Below are 23711 nucleotides of genomic sequence, written 5' to 3'. Positions count from 1 at the left end.
AGCTTAATTTTCAGCCTGAAGTTACATGGTGTTTGTATTGAAGTTTTCGGAGAAAGTCGGCTTGCAAATCACTCTTTACTTTCCTCTTCTGGGCAGTAACAAAGGATGACAAGTATGAAAGACAGAGTTAATGGCGATGCTACTCATGTTTACAGTGTAAGTTAGAGGTAAATCAGTTTACTGTTCAGTTAAAGGTAAAGCAGTTTGTAGCTCAGTGTATGTTTGATACTGACTTTATCGTATGGAATATATCTGGTAATATGGTAAACATATTTACACGTACTCAACAGAGGGTTAAAGTTTACTTTGAGCACTGCTTTTGATAGATTGTTGTATCATTTGAAATGCATAGTTTTAGTACAGTACTCTCTGAATCAGCATTCCTTCTGGTGGGCAGAAGACACCTGCTGTACATGCTGATGCAGAATGACAGAAGAAAAGCCTTCAGTTTTGTTCCTCACCCACTCATTTGTATCAGCCTTTGCAACAGCATGTGGAAAAGCACTTACGGATCTGTCTTAGAAGTAGCCAGTATATCAATATTTTAACCATGCCATGGAATAAAAGTACAACTACGGCTAGTTTTAATTTTTATTTCCTTATTTTTTTAATGTAAATTTTTAGCCACAGTTTTAAAAATGTATAAATATAACTAGGAATAAAGTAGTTAATAGTAGTTACTCCTTTTTTACTTTTCAGCATGGCTTCTGCATCCTGCCAGAACAAAATAGGTATGAAAAGAAAAATAGCGGATGAAAGGAGAGTCTTTCAGGAAAAATGGACTGACGAGTACTTCTTTGTTGAATCTAACAATAAAGCGCTTTGCTTAATATGCAGAGAAGTGGTATCCGTTTTCAAGGACTACAATTTGAAAAGGCATTATACTCAAATGCACCCCAAATTAAGTGAATTGCAAGGAGTGTGCCGTAGACAGAAACTATTATGTTTTAAAAAAAATCTTACGTTCCAACAACAGCTGTTTCGAAAATCAGCTACTCAGCCAGATTCTTTACTGAAGGTAAGTTATATTGTACCAAATTTAATTGCTAAAAAAGCCAAGCCATTTGCCGATGGTGAATTTATTAAAGAATGCCTTGAAAGTGTAGCAGACATACTTTGCCCTGAAAAAAAATCTGATTTTTCTAAAATAAGTCTATCACACCAGACGATCGCAAGGCATGTGGAAGATATAGCCAAATCTATTGAAGATACTTTGGAATCTCGATGTGCAACTTTCAAGTTTTACTCCATAGCTTTGGATGACAACACTGATGTTACAGATATGGCACAACTTGCCATATTAATTCGTGGTGTTGACAACGATTTCAGTATTACTGAAGAACTGGCCTGTCTGTTTCCACTGAAAGATACAACGAAGTTTGTTGATCTGTATAAAGCAGTAAAACAAACACTGGCTAGATTTTCCTTGACCATCGAAAACCTGTCTGGGATAGTAACTGACGGTGCTCCAGCTATGGTTGGAAAGAAGGAAGGAAAGTCTAACAACACTGATGGAAGAAGATGCAAAACAGATCAGTAATGTGCGTTTCATGAAGTACCACTGCATTATACATCAAGACAATTTGTGTGCACAGACTTTAAAAATGGAAAATGTTATGAATGTTGTTATTAAAACAATAAATTTTATAAGATCCAGAGGATTAAATCACCGCCAGTTTCAAGAGTTTCTGAATACTTTGGAAACTACCTATGGAGACATAGTGTACTTTACTGCAGTGAGATGGTTAAGTCGCAGAAAAATGCTGAAACGTTTCTATGATTTAAGAAATGAAATCAAGTCCTTTATGGAGTCAAAAGGAAAGCCTGTACCCGAATTGGAAAATGCAAACTGGATGGCTGATTTAGCCTTCTTAGTAGACATCACTGCTCATTTAAACGACCTGAACCTGCGCCTCTAAGGTGAAAATCTATTAATAAATGACATGTTTCAAACAGTGACGGCATTTGAAGTGAAACTGAAATGATGGCACTGTCAGATTAAGAACAATACCTTCATTCACTTTGAAACACTGTCTGAGCAAAGCCACGTAAATACTGAAAAATATGCGGCATTACTTAATAGTTTATTACAGGACTTTGAGAGTAGATTTCAAGATTTTAGAAAACGCCAACAACAATTCAGTATATTTGCTACTCCATTCTCAGTTGACATCAACATGTTGCCTGCAAACCTGCAACTGGAATGCATAGAATTGCAGTTAGATATGCAACTTAAAGAAAAATTTCTGCAAGTGTCTTTATTGGACTTTTATAACTTGTACCTACCTAAAGAAAAATATCAGTCACTTCACGAACATGCCCTGTTTATGACATCTCTGTTGGGGAGTACGTACATTTGCGAGCAATTTTTTTCTCGTATGAAGTATACAAAAAATAAAATCAAAACGAACATTTCAGATGAGCATCTTGAAAATATTCTTTGCATCTCCACCACCTCTATCAAAACCGATATAGACGCACTGGTATCAAACAGACAAGCTCAGTGTTCACATTAAAAAGGTTATGCTCATAATGTTTGTCTACTACACAAAAGAACAATCCTGACTTGAAAGCCTGAACCTCCTGATATGGACACTAAGTATAACAAGAACTAGGACCAATAAGTTTGAATTCAGCAAAGATCTGTGCCTGGCTACACCCTTGTGAACAGGTTTCACGAATAAACATTGCCACTACTAATAAAGTCAATTATTTGTTGAAATTTGAGAAAAGTAACAAACACTGGAAGACCCCTTCCAAATTTTCAGCAAACATTGGGAAACACCTCAAGTTGGAGACTTATAGTAATCTAAGGAAGAAATACAAAAAGGTGTTGTCTGATGATGCTATGCTTCACTGAGTGGATCTGTACAAGTCGTCAGCTGAAATGTGCACTCATGCATATTGGAGAGGCAACTGCAAAAAAGCAGGCATGAGATTACCTTGTGAAATTGGAGTGTTTTGTTGCAAATTATCATGTTCTTTGTGGCTCCATAGTAAGTGGGTGAACCAAAGTTAAACGTGTTCTACCATCTGTTAGTCAGTGAAACAAATGTAAAAATACAAATTGTTCATTTTTTAAGAAGTAAAAGTCTCATCATTCCTGCAAGCTGTGCATCACCACTGATGAACCTTCTTTCATCTTCAGACCAGCCTGACCAGACAGCAGTGCAAAAGCAAGAAATATTGCCAGTGCCATATTTCAGGGACAGATTCCAAAGCTAGAAATGTGCCTTTCCAAAGGGGTGCTCAGTTTGAGAATACCACTGATGAACCTTCTTTCTTCAGACCAGCCTGACCAGATGTAGCATGTCTTGAATAATTTCAGGGACATATTCCAAAGCTAGAAACAGAAGAATACATGAGCGCTTTGGACAACATATGGACATTAAGGACATTATGGAAGACATGGACATCTTTAAGAAACCAGCAAAATCACAGGTATGATCTCATACAAATTGAAGGGTTCGTAACTGTTAATTTTTTTTTACAAATAAACTAAGATGTTAGAGTTAACTATCATTTTAAGAATTAGAATGAGATATTGAATTTTAGGGCAAATATTATGCATTTATTACATTTATTCATTGTTCAAATTCACCTACAATACAGCTAGGGGATCAACTTTGGTCACCCGCGACAGCAATACAGTTAACTATATGATATATTTTACATGCAGCCCCAAGACAATTTCTGTTGACTCAATGCGGCCCCTGCAAGTGAAAAGGTTGGACACCCCTGGTGTAAGGTATCGATGCAGGCATTCCAATTGGTGCATGCATCTGGATGGATACATACCAAAGGGGTCATTATACTTAATGACTGGTCTAATGAGGGCTTAATACATTTTTTGTACTGAACACAGTGCTTAAAATAACAAGGTATCTACTTCACTTTCTGCCTACCAAATCACCAAGCCTTGCCATCCTACTTACTCCTCCTCCTCTTTTCCCCACCCTGACTGTAATGAAACATTTATCATATTCTCCAATGCATTCCTAGTTAATTCAGAAAACAGCACTGCACCAAATAATTGTCTAATTAACCATTCATGTAACTAACTTCTTAACTCACCCCCCACCTTACCTTCATTCCCAGTGCTCACCTAGATGCAACACTAACTCCACAGACCTCCTGCTCTATTCTGGTCCCAAGGGGGTCAGGGAAGAATTGGGGGTTAAAATTAATAATATATTCTTATCTGTTTTCTAGTCTGTTTACCAGACTATACATATCTTGAGAACATATTTGACCAGCCCACTCTTTTTAGCATTCTTCTCGCAACCACATATTTTAAAACTGGAACTCAATCCAATCCCCCCACCCCACCATCACCACAACACCAGTCCTTTTTAACTTTCCTCAAACACCTGACCTCTCCCTCCTCAAACTATTTACTTGTCATGCTTCCCTATCACTAATCTCAAACTCCCCCCCCCATGTTACCTTCTCAAAACTTTTACTAACTGGGCTTCATACTATTCTGCATTTTAAAGAAATACAAACAAATATCTAACATTTTCTGATTTACAATTAAACTGACCACAATTTTATATATTCCTCTAATCAGAAATGACCTAGAAAGTAACACTTAGCGTCTTTCTGTTGTACACATCCCCCCTATAATATTACCTGACTAGGGACTAATTCATCATTACATCTGCCCTTCTCAATGGAGGAAGCATAAAAAATAAATTAGGGCAACCAAACTTCTTACTCAACAAACATAATCCAGAAAATGTGGCCATAGATGACTCTTGAATCAAAACTGATATTTAACCTATCTTACAGCTATCCTGAGTACAATTACAGTTTCAATGCACATCATGGTTAAAGATAAGGCAAGAGTAAAGGATAAGGGAACACTCTTCCTAATAATAAAAAAAGAAAGATAATAAAAAAAGGAAAACAACAACATTAAGACTTCCATGATAGTAAAAAAATCATCCACCAGTAACTATGACTCAAACTGGTTACAGATAGGTCATAAACCCAGCAAAGGATTTACTGCTCATCTTCAACTGGTGCACGTACCCCCTTAGCAATTGTAAACACTTCCAACACCTTATTAATGAAATTCTCTAGCAAAGCAAGCCCACTGATATTATTATTATGCTAGCAAATTTTAACATTAATCTTTTTGGTCCACAAAAATTACCAACATTTGAATATCTAGCTAATTGAGGACTCACCGAACTAGTAAAGGAGCCCACAATCACACTTTCTTTGATGTTGTCAGTGCTAATTCACCTCTAACAATCTATTCCGTCAGTATCCCTAATTGATCACAGCATTTTATCTTTCCAATTTCACAAGCTCTCTAACAAACTTCCCCAATCTAGTCAAATTCCACTGTACAATAATAATAAAAAAAAAACTGTCTCCAACAAAACCTAGCCAAAACTGATTGGTCCCTTCTTTACTATCATTGATGATCCCGTCCTTACTGTTATTATACCCAAAGTTACATACCTTAAATCAGAACAAAACTAGTGGGTTACCAAGGAAGTAATTTCATTACTCACACTTACAGACCTTTTCTGCTAAGGATGAAAGAAAGACCCCTCCTCTGATAGCAAAGATAAATTCATTCTACTCAGAAGTCTGAAAAACAAAATAACCGGAAGATACAAAGCCTAATACCCACCTCCAGTCCATCCAGAACACTGATATACATAATTAGAAGCAATGCTGGAGTCTAGTTAATTAAATCACAGGACACACACCTTACCCTAACCATTAATAGATGACACCATTCCAACTACATCTAGAAATCTTTCACTTGAAGACTTTCTTAAAGAATTCTCTCAACTTCCTTTTACGCCCCCCCCCCCCACACACACACACTATCCAGGCACACCTATCCCTGTCCTTTGAGCATCCTCCCTTCACTCCACTGCTTTAATTCAAGGCTATAAATGCAACAGAAATTGATTGCCCAGTTCCCCCGATGATGTTTCTACTGGTTCAGATGGCCCACACCCTTAATTTATTTCCCTCTTTGCAAAGACTGTGTTTTACTTCCCTAAAACTCCTTTATAATGCCTACTTATTTCATAATATCAAGGCAGACCCCATGAAACTATCAATAACTAAACCCATCCCAAAAGTGCCTAAACCAGATACTTCTAATGACTTCAGGCCCATCTCTGTTATTCTCACGCTAGGGAAATATTCAAAAAACTTGTCTACACACACCTTTGACATGCACCTACAAAACTAAAAAGCTCTCTCTCCTCGTCTTTTGGTCAGGTAGAAGCACCATGACTGCCCTCTACACACTCACTGGTGACATTCTACTCTGTGTGAACAATGGCAACTTTACTGGCACAGATTTCATAGACATAACCAAGGCCATCAGCAGGTTTCATCACCCAATTCCTTCTCAACTCATTAATTTAGGCAGGTATTAGTAACCAATCTCTCTCCTGATTTGAAAAAGTCCACATAAATAGATTTTTTTTCTTTACAAACTGGGAAGTCTACCTCTTCTACAGCATTTCTTCTGAAAGGCACACCTCACAGGTCAGTCCTACCTCTTTTCTCCTATCCACTTTTCATGAATTATCAAATAATCTGCTAGTCAATGTTACACAACTTCCCATCATATTGCATGCAGATGACTTAGTGATCTACATATTCCAGCCATCTCATAACAAAATTAAATACAGCTTGAAAAAGACCTTTCTGAAATTTCCAGTTGATTAACTAGGGTTGCCACCATATGCCCAAAGCAGGGCATTTTTTCTAAAAATGTGACGTTTTGCAGGATAAAAACATATCCATAGCCAGTACACAGGACAGAACTTTACTTTTTTGCCACAATAAAAATATATTCTTGTAGCATTTGAGTTGTTTATGCTATTTCATATGACATTTACGTGTTTCAGATACAAAGTAACTGTTTTATTCAGCTAAATATTTTTGTCCTAAAATCACAGGACATTTGCCATTTTGTGTTTTTTTTTTCATAAGCAACAACTTCCCAAAGAGGGACAAGGTGGTAACCCTATGGTTAACCAGCAATAAACTCATTCATCAAAAAAAAAAAACAGATAAAAGTGCTGACTCTGTACCCTAAGCCTAGAGTATAAGTTGCAATCCTCCTGAAAATAAATTAGGTTTAGGGCTTGATCAACATCTCAACTTACAACTCCATGTTGAAAAAAAAACTAAAGCCTTAGTCCACTTAAAACTATTTTGGGCAAGAAAAAGCTCCCAATTTCTTACATTGAAAGAGGGTTAGCAGTTGGAAAGGAATACTTAGCCCGAGTAGAATATGGCCTGCCTCTGATCTCATCTGCCTCAAAAAGGAATCTGTCATCACTCCAAACCACCTTCAACAATATTTACAGATTTATGAGTCATTCCAATAGAGATGAGCATCACTGCATCTTTATTTATTTAACATCTGTTGAGCGGTAAAGTCCGACTAGGACATAGACTATATTCAGTGGAGGCTTCTTTAGAATGTGGGAGGAAACCCATGCGAATGCAGAAAGGACATGTAGACTCTGCAGTCAAATCTCTCCCTGTTTCTCAAATCATCGCTCTTCTCCTTGCCTTCCTAATCTACAAATGTCTGACTCGACATTCCTTTCTCACCATATGGACCTTGGCCTACTCCCTTAGATCTCAGCCTTTCCTCTGTATCCTCCCCACAGACTCTTACAACTATACCACTACACAGACCACAGCTTTTCTGTGATGGCTCCATAATGCTGGGAATCCATCCCCAGTGAATCCCATTCCCTTGATTCAGATCGAACCTAAAACTACGTATTTGTTAGGCAGACGTCTTACAACTGCTGCCCCATCAGGATGCCAACTAAACCTCACGCTCTTATCTCCCAGCTTCATGTCCCCAACTGATATACTCCTTGCACAGCTGAAACCTATGATTTTGCTTCCCTTCAGACACATTTCCATTTTCTTTTTCCCCTCCCTTTTTTCTCTCTCTGCTTCTGTCTTAACTTGTTCTCATCCCATGAGATTGTATATTTTGTAAATACTTTGTGTTTTGGATGTTATTTCACCAAAGGGACATTGCTCCATATTATGCCATATGAATATATAAATAGTCCACTTAACTTTACTGACCCTACTCTTGTTACGGTCTACAGATCTTTGTGTGCATTGCATTATATATTAACATTTCTGTTTCTTGAATTGCATCTACCTTGGGCTAAGCCCATGTGATAACTGTGCTTCCCCAGCTAACAAATTTAAAATAAACAAGTCAATGAATACATTACATTATTAATATTAATATTAGTACTACAGCTCACTATAGTAGTGATTAGCTGCCTGTAAATGTTTCACCACTGCTTATGCATCTATACTAACTTTTAACATTTGAATGGATTATGGACTTGTTTTATTGAAGTTTAGTGTCAGTATTATATTTAGCAGTTGCAGCTTTAGATATAATTAACTACAACCATTAATGTTGCCTTGTCCATCATTTTCGTTTTTTTTCTAGAAGTAATTTACACGAAGCTGCAGACTAAAATATGAGTTGAGTTTCAAAGCAACTGGACGGCAGAGTTAACATGGTGTTAACTCTGCCGGAGTTGACAGAACCCACATGGTGAGAGTTGCGGGAGCTAGGTCCGACTCTAAACTGGTTACAAGTGGTGTTCCCCACGGCTCAGCCCTAGGACCCCTCCTGTTCGGCATATACTTCTCAGAGGTACAGACAAGCACAGGAGGACTATGGTTGACCATGTTCGCAGACGACTGCAGACTAGGGGCTATAATTAACTCTTCGGCTGAGACAGACATCCTCCAAAAGGGTCTCAATGAGATGGATACCTGATATCAAAATCATGGGCTCAAGCTAAATGCCAAAAAGTGCATAGTCATCCCCTTTGGAAAAAACAAAGTACCCACAAACTACCACATAGGTCGTAGTCCCCTAAATACGGAAGATGTAATAAGGGATCTGGGGACCCAAGTAGATAGGAATCTCACCTTTGGTAATCACATCGCCAAAGTGGTTAGAAAATCTTTCTACGTGGCCCACCTAATCACAAAAGGGTTCGCATCCAGATCAAAAGAGGTCATTGTGCCCCTCTACTCATCACTCATCAGACCCATCATAAAGTACAATGCCCCATTTGGGACGTACCTTACAAGACACCTGCAACAGCTGGAAAGACCACAGAAGTACCTCACCAAGAGGATCACTGACCTCAAACAGATGTCCTATGCAGCTCGACTGAAGAAACTCCAGCTGTACTCAGTTACATACCGCCATCTTAGAGATGATCTCTGCCTGACATACAAGGCCATGTCCAACCAGAATTGCTGGACATGCTCCACCTAAAGAAAACCTTATCCCCTCAAGCCACACGCTTTAGGGATCTAAATTTCACCACAACAATAAATAGGACGTGCTGGAGGGATAGATTCCTGTCCCAGAGACTTCCCATGCTTTGGAACAAGATTCCAATCTACATTAGGCAGAGCTCCTCGCTAGCACTCTAAAAAGAAACCTTGACGAGTGGATGGGAAACAGAAAGTTTACCCCGGAGATCACTTCAGTGGCTCTGCTGGACAGAGGCACAAGGAACTAATCTAAGGGGGCAGCGAAAGCAAACACATTCTGGCTAGGCTTATAAATGCCTTCGGGCAGATAGCCTAGTACCTACCTATGAACCTATAAAGCCAGAGTCTTAACACACAACTGTTGTTCAAAAGCAGAAGGGAAGAATGTGGAGGATGTCAAGTAATGAAGGGGGAGTTGGACGACTACGCTAGCAAAGGCGTAGTTAACAGATGTACTGAGGTTGGATGGTTAGACAGGGAACAGCAATAATCTGACAGGAAAGAACTATAGGGATCATTATCATAGTAAAATGCAGGATAAAGAGAAGACGGGACCTTGAGGAGAAAAAAAATGTAGAAAACAGTGATATTACTGAGTGACAAAACAGGGTATGTGTACTATACATGAAAAAGTAAGACAAAGAGCACTTTAATGAAGATATTTGGTTGCCTGCCCTTGGCCAGAAGGGTTTGTAGTTCAATTCTTGGAATATATGACTGTTAGGAAATGCAATGGGAAAAAACAGAGCAAATGGTGATCATTGTCAGGAGATATGTTTCAGGAAGGTTGTAAAAGGCTAAGTCAGTGAAGTGTGACAGACATTGTAGTTCAATCTTGATCACAAACAGAGTAGCAGTATATAATGAGGCACAAATTGGAAAGTGGGTTAAAAAGCAAACTATACATCAATCATGTGACTGACCATGCAAGTAGAAAGCTATACTGAAAGTTAGCACAGTTTGGAATAGCAAATGAGGAAACTGGACAGTCATCATGTTATTTAACAACAGTAACTGCCCTGTGCTACTAAAGAGCTATAGCCCGGGAGAGGTTGGGGAACTGCCATCATGTGTCAAATTGCATTAGCTGGCAGCACTACAGGGTCACAGAAGGTGACAGTCTTGAGTGGAGGACAAATGCAGTGGTTGTAACTCAAGTGCTTTTGAGATTACTCCACAGATTCACTGAATGTGGTGCTGCGGTAGCGTTGTCGCCTCACAGTAAGGAGCTGTCCGGTTCGATTCGTAGCTAGAGCATCTTCTGCGTGGAGACATGTGTGAATGGGCATACCTTCGTTGAAGGTTGTGCATCAGGGCTGGTAACTCGGTATGTAAAAATCAACTACCAATCATAAGCAGACCGGAGTTCCGCTGTGGCGACCCCTAACCAGGAAAAAGCCGAAAGACACAACAACATTCACTGAATGCACCAAGTCCACATTCATCTCTTTTACAAGTCAGCTGTGCTCCACTGTGTCCACTACAAACATCAAATTCTGGGGAAAGGGGAGAAGTGGACAAGCTGAGGTCTATTAACATGGGTCAGGATAGGGTGTTCATCAATTGTAATCATTCTTTGATCACTATACACCGAAAAGTTTACTAATCTGCTGTTAGAGATCTGTGGTTATATAGCATTAGAAAGTAAAATTGGACAAAAGTCCATTCAGACGGATGCAGGAGACATGGACTGTGTCTGCCAGTCTTGTTTCCCTATGTATGCAGCTACTGTGCTCTACAGATAACACCAAAGAAAGTCATTGCTGTTACCTGGATGTAGAAGATGTCTGGAGAGCTTTGGAATAAAGTTAGGAGTGGTGATGAATAAATGTTAGCAGTATTTGGCTTTCTGGACAGGTTACAGTTGTTCTTTGCTCTTACATTCATCTAATACTGTTATTTCCAAGTGAATGGAATTTTCAAGCGACTAACCTGCTTGCAATTTTATTTTTTCAAGGAATGCTTTATCATTTAAAAAGTAAAACATAAGTAATGTAACTAATGAAATAAGAATTATTAGCCACTCATTAACATTAAAACTTTTATATTTTCCCCGAACTTACATTACACCAATCATATATGCAATTCGGTCCCTTTGATCCTATACCTCTTTTATATCCAAATCATTACAACCTATGATCTTCATTTAGAGGAGAAAAAAGAAGGATGTACCCTTCCCAAATAAGATATAATACTTTAGAGAATAGGTGACGTCTACATCACCACTGTGACTGGAGAATGAAGGTTCTCCCTCAAGGTGTTAATGTACAGGTAATGCCCACTGAAAAATGAGTCCACTGCTTCACAGCAGTATATGAAACTGCAGTGAAGCTCGGACTGTAACGGAGACAATGGCTGCCATTATTTTACACTCGCTAAGGAGTTCTTTTGCTGTTTAATAAAATTAAAGCAAACAGATAATAAAAAAACAGAAAAAACTGTCTGAATGCATGAGTGCATTTATGTTTCTGTCTGTGTGTGTCAATGTAAAGGTGCTTGCATGCATGAAAGCAGAAGTGTGTGTATGTGTGTGCGAGTAAGAGACAGAGGGAGAGAGAGAGAGAGAGATGAAGCAGTGGATACAACTCTTAAAAGGTGCACATATCTCTCAATCTCTTATCTCAAGAAATCTGGATAAAGCCTAAAATAATGGGGTAATAAAGGTTTAAAAACATGGACAGATCTTAAATACTGCTCTTATAAAATTCGAAATTTGCTATAACATGATTTATATTAATATGCATTCTCTGTTGGATATTAAGTCCATACCGCTTGTGGCATCAGGCCTCTGAGCACCCCTGGGCAGGTGTTATTTACACAATAACACACACCCTATTGGGCATTATTGCTTGCTTACTTGCTTGCTTGTAGCAGCAGTCTTTCAGCAGCACAGCAGTTACTGAAACCTGGATTGCTAACTTCAGTCCTGGCACAGTACTTCATGCTACTTAATGTAACATGCACATATACAAGTAAGGAAACAGACAAAATATTTTCAAAAAGGTTCTTTTTTTTCGTGGTAGGTACGCCACAGCGAACTCGATCGCTAATGATTGTAGAGTTTTACATACATGCTGGCTTGGCCTAACGCTAGCCTAACAACCAGCGACTACGAAGGCAGCCGAGCACCGCGTCACACAGTACGCGCTTTCTTGCTGAAATGGCCGGCGCCTAACTGTGAGGCGACAACGCTACCGCAGCACTGCTTAATGCTTAGGGAAGACTGCCTTTGATCTAAACACTGAAATCTGAATCCTCTTGCTTGATTCTAAAACAGCACTCAGCTGGTGACACTAACCAAGTTATATAATTAGCACGAGTATAAAACACACATTGTCAATTTTTTAAAAATGCACTTCAGTAAAGATGGTAACTGTAGTTTCTCCATGAGCTAGATTGTCAGATGCTTTTATGCTGTACAGATTTAAGGGTGAAGACCAGGGCTGCCTGCATTTACTGAAAAAAATAGCCAGCTACATGTATGTGAGAAGCTACCATCGGGGTAAAACTTCAGAAATGATTCAGATAGGGTTCAACATCGTGATCTTGCTATTGTGTGCATTTACTTGATATGATACATATGTGTGTGTGTATGTATGTATATATATATATATATATATATATATAAAACACATATCTAATTTAACACATTTAGGCATGCATAATTTCTTTTAAGTAGTTATAACATGAGTAGCAGTGAATTTTGCAAGACCTCTGACTACAGAATTGTATTCAAAGTATGGCATATATGGAGATTACGGCTCTGATAACCTGCAGTATCTTGTTTGCGTTTTCTAAATGTATCGGACTACCTACTGTCACAGTATTTACCCTGGTTAACCTTGCATTAAATGCTGTTCATAAAAAAACAAGCAGTTAATCATAATTCTTGAGAGTGAAAGAGTACAATGTCTATACCAGCAGTGAAAAATAAAGTGACAGCTTATTCCGCTGTAATGTTTACTGAACTGTGCAATAATTGTAATTTTTTTGTCAACTGTCTTTGTGATTAATTAGCAAAACACATCATACAAAAGGTTTTCCCAAGTAAGAAACCATGGAAGACCTTACCATTAAAAAGAATAACTGAATGCTTGGCTGACTGTAAATAGGGTGATGGACAGATGAAGAGATGTGCTCTAGGTTTTCATAAAATGCACCTGCACTCTGGGTCTACCTTCCAAATGTAGCAAAGTCACTAACATGCTGAGTGATTTAGAAGAATGCATCATTACTCCTACCTGTTAAAAGAAATGGTATGCAAATGCTACAGAGCAGCAAATATAAAATGCAACACCTAGTAGTTTTACTGCATTGACCAACTACTAACTCATAAGCATCAGTAAATCATTAACTGTTTTGCTTTTTCTGAATTGATGAAGATGCCGTCAAACATACACACAAGCAAAATGCATTTAATCCAAACAGGCTTTATATAGCCACATATAATGCATTGAAGTGACCTCTGTAAAATAAATATTCATCAGCTTTTACTGGAGAACATGATCTATTTAGCCAAAAGCTGTAACAATTGTTCTTTCAACATCTTCCCTCTGAAAAGTGACTGAAGGGCATTTCTAAGATGATGAATGACCAACATTACTGAACACAACACATTACTGAAGTCCGTTATAAATGGGAAGAATGAGATATTCATAAACAGCAATATTTCATTCTGAGTTTTCAGCATTCTGGATGTGGGGTTGGATTACAAAATCACCAGTTGTACATTGTTTGCAGTCAGGAGAAGAATCAAAATCCAGTTTTAACTTATGATTTCAATACTGAAAATGGAAGCAGACGTCCATATGCCTTGTCTGCTTAAAGACAGCACATTGTAGTTTGAGAGGACCTCCATAGTGTAAGGTACTTTCCACAAAAAATTGTGAGAAATTACATTACTACTCATGTACTGGAGATGATGGTTTAGAGTGTACTTCTCCACAGACCAGACTGTTGTTAACTAATGCAGTCACTTACATATTAGAGCACTTATACAACACACACACAAAAAAATAAATAAATAACAATTCGAAGCCTAGTGAGTTAACAAGTGCAAACTCATTATACCCACTCAGTACTGAAACAGTGTGTGGATGCAGGGCCGCCCACAATAGCAAGGGACAAATTTCTTATTTTTAACAAGAAAAATGAATTGCTTCAATACTTAAAAGGTGAGATGAGTTTGCATCCAGTAAGTGAGTCAATAGACAGTCTAAACATAATGTGATTGTCTATATGTTTTTTATAACTTTCATTTATACCAAGTTTGGCCCTCTTAACTGCTTTTTCAATTTTTTTCATGATGTTGCCTGAGAATATGAAACAGTTTGTAACAAAACTACTTGTGTTGTTGAATTCCTATTTAATAGATAAAGTATAAATCTTTAATTCTTATTTCTTATAATTCAGTAGCATACTTAGCATATTTCTCCACCCAAAGCTGATGTTATTGTCCCTCAGCCATGCCTTATCTCCTAGTATTCTTCATATCTTCTGTGTTTTCCATTCTTTTATAATATTCCAGAAAAGTTCTTTCACAGTATTTTGATTTTGGTTTCGTCAGTCCTTGTAATGGAACTGAGGATATGAATTTGATGAAGTACTATATCCTGCATTTGCAGTTTTGCACAGTTAAACTCTTGACTGTACATTTAGAGGGTTTCTGTTTTTACTTGTGGATGTACCTGATTTGACTGTACATTTAGAGGATTTCTGTTTTTACTTGTGGAAGTACCTGATCTGACTGTACATTTAGAGGATTTCTGTTTTTACTTGTGGACGTACCTGATTTGAATGTAATCACAGAGACTGGAGATTTGCTCATGGGATGTTGATTTGAAAACATGGTATATAAGTGGAGTATGTTTTTAAATGTCCCATAATCTCAGACTAATGCCATTTTTTGCTCCCCCCCCCCAAGACCTCACCAATGCCTTATCTACCTTCACCCAGTTCGCCCATTCATTTTGGTAGATGGGCATTCCCATGCTGGGTGGCAGCCCTATGGCCCATTCATTCCAGCGTAGAAATCCCAACTGGTCTTCCATTCCCTGGCAAAAGTCAGATGGTACGGAGTGGGCAGCTTGCTGGGCCTATAGAGAAAGATCATATACCTTTACGTGTAACACCTAGTGCTCCTACTAGTTTTCATCAATGTGTTTAGCCAGAACCACATATTTTCTTCCTTCCCCCAGAACAGGTAAGCTGGGAGGGGCCACACACTCACATCCTCCCTGGTCAGCTCCTACAGAGACTGTAGCAGGTAATCAACTTGAGATGCCTGCATCATAATCAAGGCTTTATCCTTCTGTGCTACAAAGCTGGCTCACCATTTTTAAGCTTTTGTAGTTCAGATACATTTTGTTTCAACCAACAAAAAAAAAAAAACTTGACATTGCTCTTTACCAACTGGCTGAAATAGAACAGAAATCCAGATTACATAAATCCAGCTTCTGTGGCCTATCTAACACAATAAATCAAGCACTTTAAGAAGTACTTAATAAATATCCACATACACAAAATCAATGACTAATAGGAAGTGAAATGTTAGCTTTTGGATATCACAGACTCCAGTCTTTACTCAGACATTTGAATCTTAATTTCATGCAAAACACTGCTGCTTAAGTGCACTGTGGTGTCTCTAATCAACTAATAAAAATGTAAACATGATTAACCTATTGGTAATGGCCTACAAAAACATGCTTTCAGTTAAAACTATTTATATAAACCATTTATTAAATTAAAGTAAAGCTATGCAATTCTTTGCTTGCACTTTTGATATGTTTGAGATGGTGTCTTCTTTTTATATTTTGCATAGGTTACATATCTGATTATGTTTCTGTGCCGAGAATTTTGTAACATACTTCATGCTTTATTACCATGATCCAAAGATTGTGTACAATCTTATATAGGGCAAACTATTTCTATAAAAAATAAGTTTTGACAGAAATTAAAACTATGCAATTTTTCTATTTTTAAATATGGCATGATGGAAAATGCATCAGTGAGACACGTACTATCTGACATTTAAATGATGCAATGTGACCATCATTAGAGGTATGTTTACACAAATGGATTCACATAAAAGTGATCTGTTTGTCCCCTGCCAGCCCTGTGGAAAAGAAGAATGAAGCTGTGGGTGCAGCCAAGATGGCCAGTGTTGGATTAGTAGTTTGTGTGTCTGAAATATCAATTAGGGAAGCATGAGCTTGAGCAGATGATGCCAGAAGGAGGCTGCTAGGCCTGTGTAACTGAAAAGGGGAAGGCTGTGGTTATGTGTATTGCCCTTTGAAATGCTAGGGTTGGCTCATCAAAGAGCTCTGCACTCAGCTGGGGAAAGAGGTAGGTAAGTGTAGGAGCATGAATGACGACTCTTCTCAGACAGGCAGCAACTGCAAATCAGGAAGCTGTCTGTAGTAGGGGTTGGTAAGCCACTCCTTAGGTCCTGAATCTGGCCCACTCTCTACCACCTGAATTTCATCAAAAGGGGAGAAAATGGTCTGATTAGGCTCTCCAGGTATGAAGGAATGGGCTGTAGGGCTCTTACCTTACACGAGAATGTCTGTCATGCCCAACAGAAAGAATGGGGCAAATACATGGACGTAGAATATCCATAAGACAGGTCATGGCCTGGGAAGGAGAGACAATACAAGTAATTTGATTTCATAATTACTACCTCTTTTATTTACATCAACTAGTTCATATACTTGTCATTTAAATGATGCAATGTGACGAACATTAGAGGTATGTTTACACAAATCATCGGTGGGTCGTGGGTTTATTTTCCTCAAAGAAAAAATGGAGGGATGTCTCCTAGCTTATCAGTGGGAGTGGTAAGCACTAGATAGCCTATCTACCACAAGAGAAGTGGTTTCTGGCCCAGAAATTGTAGTTTATTGGCCATTTGGGCAGTTTTTTCAGCTCTTTCAACTTTCTGGTTTAAAAGCACACATGTGTGTTTGTTCCCTACCTTTCCTTTAACTAGTCTAGTCCAGGTACAGATGTGCTGTATCCAGGACTGCTTGTAAGCTTCTGAGCCCCCCAAGCCTTTCTGTGTTGGAGGGAAGCCTTCAAGTTTATCAGTGGGAGTGGTAAGTACTAGGTAGCCCATCTACCACAAGAGGAGTGGTTATTGGCCCAGAAATTGTAGTTTATTGACCATTTGGGCAGTTTCTCCATCTCTTTCAACTTTCTGGTTTAAAAACCCACATCTGCACTTGTTTCCCACCGTTCCTGTAACCAATCTAGTCCAGATACAGATTTGCTATATCCAGAACTGTTTGTAAGCTTCTGAGCAGTGACAAAGTCTGTTCTTCAATTTTTCCCTTAGATCTGCTAGTTCTTTCCTCTCCTGCACTTTTACTAGCTTGTTAGTTTAGCACTTTACCAGACTCTTGTAGCAATTATTGTAGTACACAAAAGTGCTATCAGCACTAAATGTTCTACAAGGAAACAGCTCCAGTACTTATTAATCCCCACCCCTCCAGGCATGTCTAAAGGTCAGTTCCCTGTGCTTTCCCCTATTAACCTGGTGAACTTGGGCATCCTGAGGCAATGTAGCAAATGCCTCATGTACACCGACAACCCTCTCCTCTTACCACCCAACACTGGGACTTGTGAGATATACACTTATAATTCCAAATTGGAAACCACTCACTCTCCAGCCAAGACCGGAATAGCTGGTCAAGACGAGAAGGTCAACACTTGCACCACACCACATGGAACACATAGCCCTTCACAACACACACCAGCATTGCCTTCACATAAAAACACTAACCACACACCCACCTTCGCGGAGGCTCTCAATAAAAATCTAACCAAACAGCAGAGACCTCCAAGGCAGAAACGCACTTGACCACCACAACACAACATTAATCATGCGACACATAACTCTCCTAAACAGTGTGTCACTCAACTAAAGTCCCTGAGGCAAAACAGCATGCCCAACACACTAGTCATAGGTGACTCGATAGTGAGGCACACTGATGTCACACTCACTAGGTTGAATAAGGAGAAAGCAACAGTCAGCTGCCTGTCAGGCGCCAGGATCCGCCACATAATGCACGCACTCAGGTGCCTCAACAACAGATATAAATATGTCATTGTACATGTGTGTGTGAATGACCTGAGATGTACCTCCCTGGACTACATGAAAAGAAACATGGTGGAACTTTCGGATTATGTAGCCCAGGCAGGTATAACCCTAGCCCTGAGCAGCATCCTACCATCACCCACAATGATACCACAGTACAAGCAGCAAATGATTGATTTCAACAATTGGCTAAGTTTCTGGTGTCACTCTAAGGGGATCCAGTATCTGTCTGCCTGGGATGACATGATTGACAGACCTCAATTCTTTGCCAGAGATGGCCTGCATCTGTCACCCCTGGGGTTCCGGATATTGGCCAAGGCTCTTGCCACCCCTATAGTGCCTTTTTTAAGCAGTGTTCCAAAGACCAAATTACCACCATAACAGCTACAAACAAATGCAATTTGAGGGTCATGCTGCTCAACGCCAGAAGTCTAAATCTCAAAATGCACTCACTCGAAGTACTCCTTAAAATGGCGAACATCGACATTTGTGCTATAACAGAGACCTGGTTCAAGGCAGCAGAAAGCACCCCTGCACTACCAGGCTACAACTCATTCCACACCTTTCGGCCGCAGAACTTGTACTGAAGCTCCAAAGGCGGTGGTGTTTCCATATTCATAAAGGATGCGCACACCTCCAGACTGGTAGCCCAACATAACGCATCTGAGATAATTCAGGTGCAGCTAACATTGTGTAAGACAGCGATTCAGGTAATAGCCTGCTATAGGTCCCCAACCACGTCCCAATATTCACACTCCACATTCTTAAGCATCCTGGAGAATATTAGGGTCCAAGCTAAGACTCTCATACTGGGCGACTTCAACTACCCCTTCATTAACTGTGAAAACTACTCATGTACCAATACACTTGCCCAACGCTTTCTGGAATTCATTAATTCCAAAGTCCTGGACCAAATTGTTCATACCCCCACTAGAGGTAGCAACATCCTTGACCTGGTAATTACTACCATGGGTAACTGTTGCTCTACATCAATAGTCAACTCCTCCCTGGTTAGATCCGATCACAAGCTAATCACCTTGGAAATCCCCCCCCCCCCAAACAAAGGTAACCACCATGAAAAACTTCTCCAAAGCTAAGTTTGGGATCCTAAAAACAAAGGTGGCTAATTTCACGGCACCCATGCAAATGGAGAATAGTTGCATGACCGCCATATCATACACCAATGCACTGTACGAACACTTACACAAATGCATGGATCTCACCACACCCAATAGAACTAAGATGCTCTCCTCAAAAAAGGAAGCCAATCTGGTGGTCCCCTGCCATAAAAAAACTCTACAACAGAAGGAGAAAACTGATGCGGAATAAGGTGAAGTCCCAAGACTGGAAAAACGTTCTTATCAGCCTCAGCAAAAGGTTGAGATCCCGCATCAAATCCTCTGAAACTAGCTATGAAAACAGAATTGCAGCAGATAGTAAAGACAACCACAAGGCCTTCTACAGTTATGTAAAGAAGCTCCATGGCAATACAAGATTTGCTCTGAGCTACTGCACAATAGTATCTCCTATACCAAGCCAACAGATATTGCAAATATACTGGCAAACAGATTCAGTGCTAACTTTACCCCCCCCCCCCCCCCAGGACCAATCACAATACCAGTAGATTGCCAGGCACCCAGTAGTACTGCTACACAGGTTAAAACTGCACTGTCCAAGGCCATGATTACAGCTTCTATGGGATCTGACAGTATCCCTGGCTGTGTTTTACATGAACTACAGAGTGAAATGGCACCTCACCTGTGTGCCCTGTTCAATCACAGCCTCACCTCAGGCTTTGTTCCTACCTAATGGCACACTGCTACAGTCATCCCTCTCCACAAAGGATGAGTGACTACAGACCCCGGGAACTATCGCCTCATTAGCCTGACGAGTCTGATATGCAAAGCTATGGAACACATCATCATGGACCTAATAAACAAGGATATAGGGAATCTCCAACTCTGGATCCTACACAGTTTGGTTTTGTGAAGGGTAGATCATGCCTGCTCAACTTGGTTGACTTCTTTGAGTCAGTCACCAGAGCGGTGGATGAAGGTAAGGTGGTTCATACAGCCTACTTTGATCTGGCCAAGGCCTTTGATACCATTCCCCACTCAGGAATCATAGAAAAACTTACTAAGCTAAGCATCAACCCCTATATCACTAGATGGGTTGCAAACTGGCACACAGATATAATCCACAGTGTGAAAGTAGCTGACTCCAAGTCAGACTGCTGACCAGTCACGAGTGGTCTCCACAGGGTTCGGTCCTGGGTGCTCTCCTGTTTGGTGCCTACTTCTCTGAAGTCAAGGCCAACATGAAGGGACTCTGGCTGACAAAGTTCGCAGATGATTACAAGTTGGGAACTATTATTAGTGATGCTGACATCCTACAGAAAGGCCTCAATGAGACCAGCGACTGGTGTCAGAACCATGGCCTTAAGCTCAATGCCAAAAAATGTGTCATCATCCCCTTTGGGAAAAACCTGATTCCCTTGAACTACCACATTGATGGTAGTCCACTGAACACAGAAGGCGTTATAAGAGATCTGGGAACACAGGTTGACAGCAACCTCTCTTTTGACCACCACGTTGCCACTGTGGTCAGAAAGTCCTTCTATGTGGCACATCTCATTACTAAGGGTTTTGCATTCAGGAAGAAAGAGGTCATTGTCTCCCTCTACTCTTCCCTCATTAGGCCAATCATTGAGTACAATGCCCCATTTGGCATGTACCTTACTAGACTCCTGCAACAACTGGAGAGGCCACAAAGTACCTCACAAAGAGGATCCAAGGCCTTAAACACTTGTCCTATATGGACAGACTGAAAAAAACTCCAACTATTCTCTGTCTCATATCACCTACTTAGAGGCGATCTCTGCTTGACTTAGAAAGCCCTGACCAGCTCTGTTAGAAATGCTTCAGCTAAAGAAATCCCAATCCCTCCGCACCACATGCTCCAGATTCCTCAATGTCATTACCACAATCAACAGAACATGCTGGAGGGACAGGTTCATAACCCAGAGACTGCCCATGTTATGGAACAGACTTCCCATACATGTAAAGCAGAGCACCTCACTGGCCCTCTTCAAGAGAAATCTTGATGAGTGGATGGGAAATAGAAAATTTACCCCAGGGATCACTCCAGAGGCTCTACTCGACAGAGGCAGTAGGAACTAAGGTTGGGTGGCACGATGCCAGGGTAATCCTATGGGTTAGGCTTGTAAAGGCTCCAAGGCCATTAGCTTAGTACACGCCTATGAACCTATATATACAAACATACACATATATTCTAAATCTAAATGGTTGTTCTGTTTTGCCAGTGTACAACATGCACATAAGAAAAACAGCAGTGTGTGTGTGCGTGTGTGTGTGTGTTTGTGTCTTTCGGCTTTTCCCGGTTAGGGGTCGCCACAGCGGAACTCCGGTCCGCTAAGGATTGGCAGTAGAGTCTTACGTGCTGGTTTGCTGGGCCTAATGCACAACCTTCAACGAAGGAACGCCCATTCACGCATGTTGCCACACAGAAGACGCTCTAATTGAGAATCGAACGGGTAACGTCTAACTGTGAGCTGACAATGCTACAGCAGCACCACCACCACAGTATAATAAAAACAGCAGTGTAAACGTCTCAAAATCTTTTAATAAAATCGAATAAAACCCAACATTTCAAGTCTCACAGTACACTTCTTCAGTGTAAAAAAGGAGCAACTGCGACAATCCCTTAAATATATACAATTTAAAATAACCACCAGCAAATGAAAATTGAAGAATCAATCAAATGTCTAAGAGTACTAATTGTCAGTTCAGGCATTTAAAGAAATACAAACTCTAAATATTATTTTTAAATATATAACAAGTGTTACTTATAAAAATATAACCTGTAAAAGTGTATTTGTAAAAAATATACTTAAAAATATATATGTATAAAAAAGTACATAAATATACTTATATATATAACATATAAATAATATTTAACATACGCCTTTCTCTCTTTTAATAGTGGTTTAATGCTATTTTTACTATTCAGCCCTGGTGGGTAGTCTGCTTTAAAACAACTTATCTATTTGTATTCTTCGATTTCAGTTCTATTATTCAAGTCACCTCCCCTAATATCAACAGAAACTTTAGCTAAAACTCTAAATTTAAATGTATGTTCTACACCACAAGCATCAATATGCTTAAATAAAGCATCAGTTTCAGTGCACGTATGTATGTCTGACAAATGTGAAGCAATTGTATCTTTCAACTTCTGATTAGTTTTACCTATATAAAATTACATACATTTTTCATAATTTGCCATGGGCACACCTGTAGCTAATAGCTACGCTAACCTAGTATTAGTTAAATGGGAAGAAGTCTATATTTTCAACAATGAGAATAATTCATATTACATAGAACTTGCCTTTTATAAAAGATTTGTGGATGGCATCTTCCTTCTTTGGAAGTGAGATGAACAGTCTTTACATAATTTTGTTGAATATTTACAGACTATGACTCATTTTTTTATCTGTTGAGGATGGATGGATGGAAGGACAGACTTATTCTTTATCTTCTGAATTAAAATATTCAAAATGTAATATTAAGTTTTTGAATGTTAACATTACATACAATAATTATAAGTCTGATACTTCTATTTATAAGAAGAATGTACAGGCCACACGCTATGTACATGCCGACAATATGCATCCAAGGCATATTTATAGAGGGGTAGTAAGAAGTCAGCTACTTAGGGCTAGCAGATTAAACACAATTACTGAGGGGTTTAACAGAGAGGTAGATGCTATGGTTCATGATTTTACTTTAAGAAAATATAACACTAAAATTATTAGTGATGGTATATTATTTATAAATTCTGAAAGGGAAAAAGCAGGTAAACTGTACTTATTAGGTAATACATTAGAGAATGGACCTACCACTAATAACCCTGATTGGTCTGTTAGGTATATTACTAAGTACACTACACATACTAAACAAGTTCAAAAGATTATTGAAAGAAATTGGGCTCTGGACCTGACATACTCCTGGTTAAGCTACCATTACCCTAAACTAGGTCATTCTTACAGCTACAACTATTAACTGCTGAAGGCTATCTTGATTCTAGACTCAGTTTCAGTTAGCAATGTATACACACATACTGCCTTGTCTTTAACTGTTATGTGGACTGCATTTCTCTATCTTGCAATTACTGTATCACACTGTTCTCACTATTAACTCATGTGGCCAGTTTTTATCACTAGCTGTGCCATTTTTTGTTAAAATTGTTAATTTATTTGTTAATTATTTGC

Source organism: Protopterus annectens, chromosome 2.part2 (genome assembly GCF_019279795.1).
Source record: "Protopterus annectens isolate FY-2018-M chromosome 2.part2, PAN1.0, whole genome shotgun sequence".
Lineage (NCBI taxonomy): Eukaryota > Metazoa > Chordata > Ceratodontiformes > Protopteridae > Protopterus > Protopterus annectens.
Note: the sequence above shows the minus strand (reverse complement) of the source record.